The sequence below is a fragment of the Panulirus ornatus genome, chromosome 22 (genome assembly GCF_036320965.1).
Source record: "Panulirus ornatus isolate Po-2019 chromosome 22, ASM3632096v1, whole genome shotgun sequence".
Taxonomy (NCBI): Eukaryota; Metazoa; Arthropoda; class Malacostraca; order Decapoda; family Palinuridae; genus Panulirus; species Panulirus ornatus.
In genome coordinates this window covers 23,203,011-23,217,079 of record NC_092245.1, presented here as the reverse complement: position 1 = coordinate 23,217,079, position 14,069 = coordinate 23,203,011, and the positions used below count along the sequence as shown (strand labels likewise).

Sequence of the window (14,069 nt, the reverse complement as noted above, 5' to 3'; positions counted from 1 at the left end):
AAAAAAAAAGAAAATATATATATATATATATATATATATATATATATATATATATATATATATATATATATATATGTGTGTGTGTGTGTGTGTGTGTGTGTGTGTATGTGTGTGTGTGTGTGTGTGTGTGTGTGTGTTCTGGAGAGAGAGAGAGAGAGAGAGAGAGAGAGAGAGAGAGAGAGAGAGAGAGAGAGAGAGTAGGGTTCACATACACAACTGCTTCACCTGCCTGTGACAGCTGCTGGGACTGTGTGTTCCCCTAGGATAACAATGTCCTTATTGTGGGGGCTACTGGAGCATGGCACGGCTCTCCGTGTGGCACCGTGGATGGGTGTAGATACCAACGCAAGGTGGATGATACTGTCATGTTGGTTATAGTGTGAGGGTGGTAATGGCGGTCAAGTATGTGGTAGATGGTAAAAAATTCTCTCTCTCTCTCTCTCTCTCTCTCTCTCTCTCTCTCTCTCTCTCTCTCTCTCTCTCTCTCTCTCTCTCTATCTCCGTCGTTGATTCTAGGGACGTTTTGGGAATTTATCTATCGATATCACATTGATAGAACTGTAACTACCATAGAATATGAATTTATATTTCAGATTGTCTTCAGTTAGAAAACATATATATATATATATATATATATATATATATATATATATATATATATATATATATATATATATATGTTTCTTTTTCATACTATTCGCCATTTCCCGCATCAGCGAGGTAGCGTTAAGAACAGTGGACTGGGCCTTTGAGGGAATATCCTCACCTGGCCCCCTTCTCTGTTCCTTCTTTTGAAAATTTAAAAAAAAAAAAATTGCATCAAAAATCTGCCACGTACAGCAGTAGATTTACTTTTTACTGGACTTTTCCTCATAGGAGCTCGATCGTGGGATACAAAGTTTTATAGTGATCCGGGATGAGGTCTGAAGGACTGTAGATAAAGACATGATCATTGTCCTTAACTGTTGACTCGGAGGTACAGGTCTACAGGCGCTCAAAGAATCTGGAAGGGCGTTGGTTGGAACGCTTCCTGGGAGTGCGATGATCAAGAGAAGGTTAGGGAGGGAGGAAGGGAATCAAGTTGGAGGGTTAGACATCCCTCGGGCCCCTCTGATGTGGAAGAGATCCGAAATGGTGGGAGTAGTTTGGTAAAAGTAGGAAAAGGATACGGAAATACTTGTAAAATTTACGGGTGAGATAAGGTGGCAGAGTTACCGTTAGTTCGTACCTAAAGCAATGTCAGTTTTCTTGTTTTTTTTCCAAAACGTATATATGCATGTATGCTGCTGCTTCCAATTACTTTATTGAGTGAAATTGAGTGAATTTGTGGCCATTTCTACGTTAAATATGATCTTAGAACGAGAGTATCAGAGCCTTTGGTAATTTTGAATCCGTTTATCAAATCTCTTCTTAACCTTTTATTTTCTAATCTAGATAAGTTCAAATCGTGTAATCGGCTCTTGCAAGATTTACTTCCCAATCTGGGAATAATCTTGGTTACTCACCGCTGCGCTCTTTCCATCCTGCCTGTGTCTTTTCGAAGTAGATCTGACTGTAACCAGGCATGTAGCTCAAGGTGAGGACGGACCAGTAAACTGTAAAGAGTGAGGATTAATGTCTTTGACTTCAGTTCGAAAGCCTAGCTATAAATTCAAGATGATTTTTCGCTCTCATTTTAGCTGCTTCCAGTCACTCCCTAATTGGCTTAGACCATCAGAGATCATAACACATTCTTTTTCCTTGTTTACACTTTGTAGTTCATGAGAATTCGTTCTGTAGTTTGCCTTCTCGATTTTACTACCAATGTATGACGCTTTGTACTTCGCGATATCTAAATTCATATACCACTTGTGAGCCCAGCCCATCAGTTTGACTTATGTGTCACATCACAGCTGTAGATATTCAGTTTGTATTGTCGATTTATTATCCAAGCTATTATCGTCTGCGAATTTTGATATCTAACAACGCAGCCCCCAACTATCATTGTCAGGAGTACATATGAGAAAGAGAACTGGTCATTAGACTGATCCCTGTATCACACCACTTGTTACGTCTAACCACTCTGATGAGTCTTGTCTGTTAATCACTGCTCTTTGCTTACGTCCAGTCAACCAAGTTTCTAACCACTGAAGTACACCTATTTCATGTGACTACATTTGCTGGAAGTCTTTGGTTACAGGACTTTGTCGAATGCTTCCTTTTGGTCTGAATAGATAACATCAGGTGCTCTACTTTTGATTATGTCATAGAGGAATTAAAGCAGATTTCATAAACATGAAGAATTTCGTCGAACACCATGTTGAGAATCGTTCATCAGATGGCAATCCATTAAATGATATACATTTTCCTCAAGATTATTGTGTCCATAAATTTACCCGCTGTGGACGTTAAGCTAATTGGGCGATAATTTCCGAGCAGGGTCTTAATTCCTTTTATTGAATATCGGTATTGTAATGCCAAACTTCCCCAGTATCACGTGATTTTTCGAAAAGAGCAGTTAATAGCTTAGGTATCTCATTATTATTCTCTTCTTTTATTGACCTTAAATAAAAGTTATCTGGGCCTGCCGTTTTATTAACTTTTATTTCACTTGATGTTCATGGTATAACTTCAGTGTATGTCAGCTTGTTGTGGAATGTTCTCCTCTCGCAGCAATGGGACTCAATCCGGGACCTGAACTGTATCTTCCGTGATAAAAACAGATTGAAAAGTAAATAATTCAACATCTTCGCAAAGGTTTCATTTTATCAGCAACATTTGGCTCATACAGACGTTTATTTTCTATATAGATTTACGTGATTTAGTCTGCCATGTTGGTTATTGTTCTTATTTTCTTATGGATGAATTTCTATTTCATTGCTCTCTGTTTCATTGTTCCACCATTTTGGCTTTGTTTCGGAAAACGGGTGTCGGCAAAGTCTTGGCGCATATGTTCGCTCTACTGCTTTGAATGTTTTACTAGAACCTCTCCAAGCTACGTCCATATCGTTATCACTAACGCTGTCATCCTAGATTTGTCTGTCAAGAGCAATGCAAAGATCACTAAAACTTGCATGTCTAAAACTGGCATATTTTCATGATTTTCGTGTTGCCCAGCCTAACAAACAGTGTTGCAGGCTGCTTCAAAATTATTTGTCGGTGATCACTAGAACCAAAGTATTCTCCATCTTCACATGATGGACAAGAGCCTCATTTTCAGCCAGAACTAAGTCGAATATAGTCATATCACTGGTGGGTTTCTCAACGAATTGTATAGGGTGCTGCCATCACGCAATCTTAGGCAGAGTCCACGCCCATAACGACTAGGATAGTGGTATGTTAAAGTCTCACTATAGACGAATTATATTCATGACATGTTTCTGCTAATTTGTCAATCAAGGATTATGAGTGGTACATTTTGTATGTGAGTGTTATCCATGAAATATATACTGAGGAAAGTTTATGTGGAGTTGGACGGCTAGTCCATAACAGATAACTCACTTTTGTTTACAAATTGTTCTCTTACCATACGCGAAACTCCGACCATCGTCAGTCTTCATTTTTATGGGCTAAAGGTCAACCAATATCGGTTTTTTTCTCCCCAACGTTTATCTTTAAATGATATTTTTCACTCACACACATGACTTTGTAACTGTAATCTGTATAGAAGAATCGTGATCCGTCATGGACACTAGGGGAAAGGTTAGAATATTTACGTACACTTTCTTTTATTTTTTCCATATGATAATTGTACACAGGATCTCATCACTTATAAAACGCATGTTGATTAGCATGACGGGGATAATGACCGACCTTCTATATTACCCACGGTAACAGTGGCAGACTGAATAGATATATCTTTAAAAGTGCAGAAGCCTCGTGTGAGCATGCCACTCTTCTTTGACCTATCTTACTGAAGCCTTGGTCCTCAGATCTGGCCAGCTCATCCCTCAGGGGGACCTGCGTCTGGGAATGGCTCAGCTGGTCATCACTCTCCCTCCCCCAAACCAGTTGCTCCAGTATTTTTTTTTTTTCTTTTTTGTCTGACGGTTTTATCTTTCTCTTTGTTTCAGGTACGTGAGATCGAACGTCTTCGGAGCAGTTGCAGGAGGAGTTCGTGTTGGTCGGCCGGGTTATCGGTCTGTCTGTCTGTCTCTCCGTGTGATTTGTATACACGAGGTCCAGGCGGTCTCCAGCTGACCTAATACCACATTACCGATAATCTTTAGGCTGATATCGAGTGATGTGGCCAACAGGCTGCGCTGCAGGAAGCCTTCACGAGCTGTTCCTGAGTCTTTCTGGTGCCCCAACTGTGATAAGAAGTGATTGAGCAAAGATATATTAGAGATTTCTAACGTACATATGATATTATATATTTGTAGGTATAATATTTGTGATGGAATTGTTTAACTGGAACGTTTGAAAACGTTTCTGCGAACGGTGTATGGTTAAGTGATTTATGAAGCCAGCTTCAGCAGCACACGAAAGAGGGAAGGAAACAGACTAATAATTTCATTAAGTCTGATGTTTTCATGACTTATAAATTCTTTTACGTTGACTGGGGAAACACCAGGCGACAGACCTAATACCACAGTGTATACAGATCTCCCACTCAGCTGCAGTGGTTGTAGAAACTGGTGTACACTGAGGGAACTGCAATTCATTGTGAAAATATCTGAACCAGTGCACTGACCGAACTCGCACCATGCCTTTAGGCAATTTAGTCCTGGAATATTAGAAAGAAATCCATATGTGATATCTTTCATGAGTGTTCACCTGTTGCAGTAGAAAAATACAAGTAAACATGCACGAAATAACATGGAAAATTAATGAAAGAAACTTTCATCCAGATGGTTGCCAGTGTAGGCCAAACTCATGGGCTGATCTGACTTTGGGAATCACCAGACTCCAAAATAGATTTTCAATACCAAGTTGGTTGTGGTAAATAGATACTAATGTACAGATTTGGATTAGTAAAGCTAGGGCGGCTGCACGTGTAGCGTGTCACCAACACAAGCCTCACTCCAACACCTGTGGTAGAAGCTGCTACGAGAACCAAAGGGACCCAGGACGCTGGCCGGGACTATAATGGCCTCGTCCAGTCACACGGTGGCGGCTCTGGAGAGCTCCGGCTGGCGACGCCGACGCCAGGCGTACGCTAAGTCATGCAGCACCCCAACACACCGCACCCTCCGCTTCCTGGCTGACTACATCCACGGACAGATCACCCACGGCCTCACTGTGAGTACCCACCTCCCTTCCACTATGTCTGTAGCAGTTGAATGTCTTTCTTTAGCACAGAGCCTTTACGATTTTTATGTATTTCATTTATGTTCGTCTTCATTAAGTATTCACTCACTATTTACGATTTTTATGTATTTCATTTATGTTGGTCTTTATCAAATATTCACTCACCCTTTACGATTTTAATGTATTTGATTTATCTCCATCTTTATCAAGTATTCAGTCAGCATTTACGATTTTCATGTATTTCACTTATGTTCGTCTTGAGTAAGTATTCAGTCACCATTTACGATTTTTATGTATTTCATTTATGTTCCTCTTGATTGAGTATCCAGTCACCATTTCCGATGTTTATGTGTTTCATTTATGTTCGTTTTCATTAAGTATTCAGTCACCATTTACGATTTTTATGTATTTCATTTATGTTCGTTTTTTCAAGTATTCAGTCACCATTTACGATTTTTATGTATTTCATTTATGTTCGTTTTTATCAAGTATTCAGTCACCATTTACGATTTTTATGTATTTCATTTATGTTCGTTTTTTTCAAGTATTCAGTTACCATTTACGATATTTATGTATTTCATTTATATTCGTCTTTGTTAAGTATTCAGTCACCAGTTACGATGTTTATGTATATCGTCTTGAAGAAGGATTCAGTCACCATTTCTAAGTCTCGTGTGTGGGAAATGTTGAGGTGGGATGAGACAGTTTGAGCCTCTCAATAGCGTCGCGTCTGACGAAGGTACGTCGAGTTACGTCAGCGGGATCCGTTGGTTCCAGACGCTTGTCAGGGCGATCTGAATTCGAAAGGCCTTCTCGTCAACGTACGTTGTAAGCGATAACACTTGCCCGTCACAATACGTTGTAGACAACAACTGTCCGTCAGAGTGCGATCACAACGAAGAACTGAACACGTCACTGTACGTTGCATAAATGAAGGACTTCGTCACAGTTGAGTTATAAACACGGGTCAGGTCGTAGACACGAAGGGCTGTCCGCCACAGTACGTTGTGAACACGCACTTCCCTTAATGCCAGGCCGTCACGAAAAGACCGTCCGTCCATCACGAAGTACATTCAGTCATGCAAGCACACACCCACCCCTAATATCAGGCAAGCAACACTGCCAGCCACGTCACTCTGACTCATTCCATAGTACGCACTCCGACCCCGCTGGTTCGTGGAACAAGAGGGAAGCTAAAGTGACGGCTCACTGAGTGAGTCACTTGTAGGCAAGGAAATGATGGCTTGGAGGAAGCTAAATTGAGGGGTTTTATTTCTCAGATTTGGTGCCGAAGACGCGAGGAAGAAAGTGTCATTAGCTAATGAGGAAAAAATGGTGGTAAGTAATTTCGTAGTAACAAAGTTTATTAGCGAGGGTCGACTGGAGGTACGCCATACACAGGGTCGACTGGAGGTACGCCATACACAGGGGCGACTGGAGGTACGCCATACACAGGGTCGACTGGAGGTACGCCATACACAGGGTCGACTGGAGGTACGCCATACACAGGGTCGACTGGAGGTACGCCATACACAGGGTCGAGTGGGAGCAACGCCAAACACAGGGTCGAGTGGGAGCAGTGGTACACCAAGACCTGGGAGACTGTAGCACACGTGATTGTTGTTGAGTGTCCTCAAGACTCAACGAAATGTGCTGAGTCTTGGCGCCGCCAAAGGGGATTTAAATTAAACCTTTAATTTCTCTTTTTATTTTTGGATGCCACCATGCCACTCTATTGGACTTTGGCACCCCCAAAGAGTCTTTTAAGTAAACTTTCAATTTCTCTTCTCTCTCCCTCCCTCTCCCTTCTCTCTCCTTCCCTCTCCTTCGCTCTTTTCTCTCCCTCTCTCTTCTCTCCTTCCCTCTCCCTTCTCTTGGGTGACGTAAGTCTCTGGAACGCATAGGAGAAGTTGCAAGAAATTTCCTTACGATCAGCGTGCCAGACAGGTTTAAGGGGCCTCTCCCGACGATGGCAGGATCAGCTTGCGTCCGACCCGTGACTGACGTGTTATCACAAGTGAGGGAAATGCAGCGGATCTGTGTGCAGTTCAGGCTGCCTCTGAAGCAGACTGAATAGTACGAGAACTGGAGAGAGAGAGAGAGAGAGAGAGAGAGAGAGAGAGAGAGAGAGAGAGAGAGAGAGAGAGAGAGAGAGTCATCCTGACCTTACCTATACAAAGCGCTTGGGAGGTGGAAATGAAGCGCCTCATGCAGGAAGCCATCGGGACTTTGTAAAAGACATCGACTCTCTATAGGAATTTAGTTCAGGGTCCAGATACGGAAGAAGTGAAGCTTAGGTGCGGGTAAGATGCTAGGCTTGCAGACGGTCAGGATTTTCGCTGAGAATAAGGCTTTGTCGAGTCGCAGGATCTCCACCACACATGAAGACTTGTCGTGTATGAGAAAGAATATTCATCGCTAGAATGAAGTGTCTTCACACGATACAGAATCGTTCGCGTGATTCAGATATTGATTGACATTTCTGTGGGCAACATACACGTGAAAATACATTTGCATGAACGTGACAGAGGAAAGATAGTCTTAGGTACTATTGATAAAGGGGTCAGTGCAGGTCATATAAGCCTTGCATTAATGATAATTGTATCAGTGATAAAGCAGCAATCAAACTGTATGGGTACAATAAAAATATTGTGCCAACAGGATTATGTGTCCCCGTTAAGAAAAAGTCTTGTCGCTCATACATTACAATCAACTCCTTCCTCGTCTACAGAAGATGGAGCATGTAAGCTTTCGTCTGTTTTTTTTTTTTTTCTTCTCTGTATTACAATTTAATCACATATGCAGAGCTTAGGTCCCCAACCCCATCCCTGCAGGTTGGCAAGAGGGCACGAACGCCTGGTTCCTTTAGGTACACTTGCTAACCTAGAATTAAAGTATGCTGCAAACATGAGACATTGCTCGTGTATTTTTCAAAGCAAAGCTTCAAGAGAGAGAGGGAAAGCCAGAGTACTCACCCATAAAGCCAATGTAATAGAGTCAGTGGGAGTAAGTCGACAGCTCCACCATGACGTGCGAAGGTAATAACTCACAAGTGATAGTAGACTGTGGAAGGCGAGAAGTTAGTGTGCACAGAGTGAGGAAGGTGGTGATTAAAAGTTTAGGGAGATGACACTTGGTGAAGTTATGGAGCTGTTGATTACGATGCGTGGCGTGTTGGTTCAGATGATGATGGAGTTAATGGTAGAGAAAGGAAAATGGTATCCCCTGGAGCGAGAGAAGGAGGCAGTGCTTAATTAATTGAAGGAGCTGGTTGGTTATAGTGAGGGAGATGTTGGCTCAAGTGATGAAGTCGGTAGAGAGCGAGGGTGGATGGTACTGGTCGTGGGGCTAGTGAGGGCTAGACTGACGATGGTTGTGAGTGAGGGAGTGTTATTGAACGTGGGGCTGGGGGGGGCTAGACTGACGAAGGTGGTGAGAGTGAGGGGGATAGAACTGAACATGGGGCGAGTGAGGAATGGTCTGACGGTGACGGTGAGAGTGAAGGGGATAGTACTGAACGCTGTACTGTTGAGGGCTGGACTGACAACGGCAGTAAAAGTGAGCGGATGTTATTGAACGCTGGTAAGGGGGTTGACTGACGATTGTGCTGAGAGTGATAGGATGGTGTGGACGCTAGGATGACAATGATGGTGAGAGTGAGGAAGGTTGTAGTTAGAGTGAGCTGCGTAGCTTACACTGTGGGTTGGTGCTTACAACGCGTAGAGTGGAGGTTTAGAGTAAGGGAGGTTGGTAATGATGGAAATTTAGATTATAGTGTTGGGGATGATTAGAATGAGGTGATAATGATTAGAGATTGGTCGTAGTGCCTTATTAATCATTTTGGTCTGAGTTTATAACATACGTAGACTTCTGTAATACTAGCAGCAGGTTGGTGGTCAGTGTGTGAAGGTGCGCCTTCTTGTTTTCTTTCACCTCAGGCACTCGGGAGAATGGAAGTAAACGATCGTTTGAAAATGGGAAAAGGCTTTTTCTGTAACACTGAAAATGTTGCTTGAAAGTATTTTTTCATTCTCTGCTTTTACGTATTGTTATGACGGGTGTGTTTTGTGTAAGTCCTTCGGTAAAAGCATTTTTATTTTCTGAAGGATCTCTTAGTTAGCCTTGAAGACTCTCATGGTTCCATCACATAACCCTTGCATTATGCTATGTAAGAGACACTTTTTGATCCTAAAATCCCGTTGTACATTTTTAACTTCTTGTAGGAAAGCTAGATATACAATTTAAGTGGTACCGAGACCCACCTACATTACTGATGATCAGTATTTGCCATATCTCAGTGAGGAGTGATGCCACATTTCGAATGTTCCTCTCTCATGTAAGTCCATGATTCGTAGGCACATGAACTCGAGAGTACGGCCGTTGAGCACAGTGTACCGTCGTGCGCAAGTAGCTCAGTATTATCACAGTACCCCCTCAAGCAACGTCTTTTCCAGTGAGAGCTGTAGAATATTTGTTCAGAAGCTTCATGGAACTTGTTAGTTAGATGAGATCACTCTACCTCCACAGAGTACTCGATCCTTATCTTTGCTAGGAGTTTCGGTCTTAGGAATTTTCAGCTAGAGGTTTTCTGGACTGTTTTCACGGATGCAGTTGTCTAAAAGGTAAGCGCCCTCTTGGTTGTACCCGTTGACCAGTGGTGTATGCCTTTAGTTCTAAACAGCATAAGTTGTAGGTCCTATTTCGTTGTATAGCTAAGTGGTCGGCGTATCCAGCCACCACGCAAATGGTACGAGGTTCGAATCCTTGCTGTTGAAGGACATTATGTATTTTGTGGAAGAGCACCTTCATATGGACAACATTTGCGTAATATAGAACAGTGGATATATGCCACTACCACTCGATACACTGTTTCTTGGCACCTTTTCCAGTTACATCAACAGGTGTCCACGCAGGGCAAGTGTCCTACGTTAATACCACAGGTCTCTGGTCAGTCCTAAATTCTAGGTAGGGATGAGTTCTGCATCCAACCTTACGACTGTCTCTACTGTAAGGTGACCCCATCCTTAACCAGAGGAACGCTGCTTTATTAACAGAGGGCTGATGTACCCTAGATTGCTAGGAAGGTTCCATCTGAAGTGTCCTCCTCCTCCTCCTCTTTCTTTCCACTGCTTCCGTGTGACGTGGTGAACTTGGTAACGTTATATCTGAGTTTGGAATGGATGGAAGGTTTCCTTAAGTTCGTGTCGTGTGATGTTGTGGGGAGGGTGAGGAATAGCGTATATTTCAGACGTCATGCAGGGGAAATCGAGCTATTTTTTTTTTCTCGTTTTCTTTTGTCTTATTATTATTATTCGTCCAGACAAACTCAAGAAGACTTCAACAGCATTCTCGGCAGCGACTCTTCTCTTATTTCAAGACAGCTTATAGTCCCGTATAGATTCCAGTGTTATCTAGTTCATTATTTTGTATAAACAAAAAACTATAATCTCAATATTAGTGATGGACCATACAAATTAGATAACTTCATTATTGATAAAATTTGTAAAATGATAAGTTTATGAACGCTCGTTGTCTGTCTTGGACAATCGCATGTTTACCAAATGGCGTCCTAGCTTCGTCTCTTCGTTGTATATCAACTGACTTATATTTTTCTCGTGTCTCCCTTGATGATGTGATTATTACGCGAAAGTGCACTTGGGAACTTATAGTGTTTCATTTTCCCCGTGGACTCATAGGAATACATATGTATGTGGGTGGGTTGGGCCATTCTTTCGTCTGTTTCCTTGCGCTACCTCGCTAACGCGGGAGACAGCGACTAAGTATGATATATATATATATATATATATATATATATATATATATATATATATATATATATATATATACACAGTATGACATAGTATTCCCGTGCTTCATACATACCCTGGCTGTCGATCGCTTCTCGACACGAAATGACACAACCTGCTGGTCATATCCCCATCAGGTATTTGAGGTCTGCAGTCCTCTGGGTTACCTCCTCGAACACAACCTTTACTTCACTCTACCTCCCGTGGGTCTCCTGTGTCTGACGTGCTACGCTCGTGGTTAACCCTATACAAGCATCCTTGTATGTTTTTGTGATGATGTTTTCACTGTGAACTTAATCCGTGCGAGAGAGAGCTGTTGCGAAGCTCAGCCAAAACAAGATAATTTCTGTTTTTCAAGTAATCGTCCATGGACAAGTATTGAGTTCTCTCTCTATATATTTTTTTGAGCTGATGGTCTTCACCTTTTTTATATATTCTTTTTTATTCGTTGCAATTCCAGTAAAGTACCTTTTTTTTCACCTTAGTACTCTGGGGAACCAGACAGAGCTTTCCGCTCCGATATCCCATTGGCTCTTCGGGATCAGTGTTGTCATCGCTTAATCCTATGAATTAATGCTGATCACGGAGATTATGTCTGTGTGCAAACACTGTGCCATTTGCAACTTTTTGAACAATATCCGGGTGTGGGCCGGCCGCCCGCCGCTGCTCCCATGAGCTCATGGCTACCACACCTCCTTCAAACCACTTGCTGTCAGGATGGTTGAGCGCAGATAGTCATTTCCTTAGTTCCGGAGTACCAGTGTGTGTGTGTGTGTGTGTGTGTCTGTGTGTGTCCTCTTTTAACTCCATCCCTTACACACAGTCCTCAGCGTCGGCACGTAATTACAGAGAAGACGAGAAAAAAATAATCAGAATGCGGCTTCCGTAGTTGAACATGCATCTCATCATCTTTGCATCACTGTCCATTATACTGGCTTTCCTTTTTTGGTGTCTCACATTATTTTTTGTTAATACCATCGGAATTTTCTTGTTGCTGCCGACTGCAGTTACTAATGCACCTGTCGTCTCGCACAGAATTCGTACCTGTATTGATTTTTATCCATGCAATTCGCTGTTGACTTTTCTTTTTGCCTTGATTTTATATTGTAAGTCATTAATCCATCCGTTAAACCTGTGTTTCCTCTTTATCGATTGTTTTCTCCAGACACACCAAACAACACAGAAATATGGAACGTATGATTCATTTTACCTAGGCATAAATGACGTGTGGCGGACTGTGGTAGTTGACTTCATTTACCCGCCTCTACCAAGAACACCACCAGTAGTGTAAGACATGGGAAGCAGATAATGATGAATGTAAAGTAGTTGAGTGTACGGAGGATGAGAGTAGCTACATTAACTAAATTGATGGCTGGAGTGAAAGCGATGGCAGGAAATGGTCATTAGAGCGAGAAAGTGACAGTTTGAGTGAGGGAGGCTGTGGTATCGCGAGCTGGGATAATGGCAACGCCATCACATGAAAAGGTGTCGAGACTCCAGCCGCTTCTCAATCAACAGAGCGATAAAAGTGATGAGCTGAATAAAAAAAAAAAAAGAAAGTGCCTTATTTATACACCTAGTAAAGCATTTGACATTTATTAAAACAGATAGGTCACTGGGTTGCAACTCCTCCTGCCAAGTCAATCACGCCTGGGGGCATTTTGTCCTAAAGGAACACGAGACAGTCCGCAGCAGCTTCTCGCTCCAGACTTGAGGAACGCCCTCCTTCGAAACCCACAAGACGTACAGGTCATCCCGGGTAACCTCGCCTCACCATGGATCAGCCTGGTGTAGGCTGTAACTCTCCAGACCTTCCCTCGGTCTTCACTCCTGACGATACGGTGGGATCAGAACCCATGGTGCCAAAGATGGTGTTTTCACGTAAACAGACAACATAGCTTATTTCTGCATCATGCATTGATATATGGTTTAACATAAAGTGGTACAAAAGGAATTACATTATATATATATATATATATATATATATATATATATATATATATATATATATATATATAGGTGAAAAAGAGGGCAAATGAGAGTTGGGGTGAGAGAGTATCATTAAATTTCAGGGAGAATAAAAAGATGTTTTGGAAGGAGGTAAATAAAGTGCGTAAGACAAGGGAGCAAATGGGAACTTCAGTGAAGGGGGCAAATGGGGAGGTGATAACAAGTACTGGTGATGTGAGAAGGAGATGGAGTGAGTATTTTGAATGTTTGTTGAATGTGTTTGATGATAGAGTGGCAGATATAGGGTGTCTTGGTCGAGGTGGTGTGCAAAGGGAGAGGGTTAGGGAAAATGATTTGGTAAATAGAGAAGAGGTAGTAAAAGCTTTACGGAAGATGAAAGCCGGCAAAGCAGCAGGTTTGGATGGTATTGCAGTGGAATTTATTAAAAAAGGGGGTGACTGTATTGTTGACTGGTTGGTAAGGTTATTTAATGTATGTATGATTCATGGTGAGGTGCCTGAGGATTGGCGGAATGCTTGCATAGTGCCATTGTACAAAGGCAAAGAGGATAAGAGTGAGTGCTCAAATTACAGAGGTATAAATTTGTTGAGTATTCCTGGTAAATTATATGGGAGGGTATTGATTGAGAGGGTGAAGGCATGTACAGAGCATCAGATTGGGGAAGAGCAGTGTGGTTTCAGAAATGGTAGAGGATGTTAGGATCAGGTGTTTGCTTTGAAGAATGTATGTGAGAAATACTTAGAAAAACAAATGGATTTGTATGTAGCATTTATGGATCTGGAAAAGGCATATGATAGAGTTGATAGAGATGCTCTGTGGAAGGTTTTAAGAATATATGGTGTGGGAGGCAAGTTGTTAGAAGCAGTGAAAAGTTTTTATCGAGGATGTAAGGCATGTAAGGGATGTACGTGTAGGAAGAGAGGAAAGTGATTGGTTCTCAGTGAATGTAGGTTTGCGGCAGGGGTGTGTGATGTCTCCATGGTTGTTTAATTTGTTTATGGATGGGGTTGTTAGGGAGGTGAATGCAGAGTTTTGGAAAGAGGGGCAAGTATGAAGTCTGTT

At 42.0% G+C, this 14,069-nt stretch overlaps 1 long non-coding RNA gene across 1 annotated transcript in view; it reads left to right on the top strand.

Annotated features, from left to right (window-relative positions):
• LOC139756487 (uncharacterized) overlaps window positions 1-14,069 on the top strand; it is a 520,136-nt gene that overhangs the window by 262,503 nt on the left and 243,564 nt on the right. Inside the window, exon 2 of the long non-coding RNA XR_011714360.1 lies at window positions 4,053-5,220. This is a non-coding gene — a long non-coding RNA (uncharacterized lncRNA). The remainder of the gene's footprint in view (window positions 1-4,052; window positions 5,221-14,069) is intronic.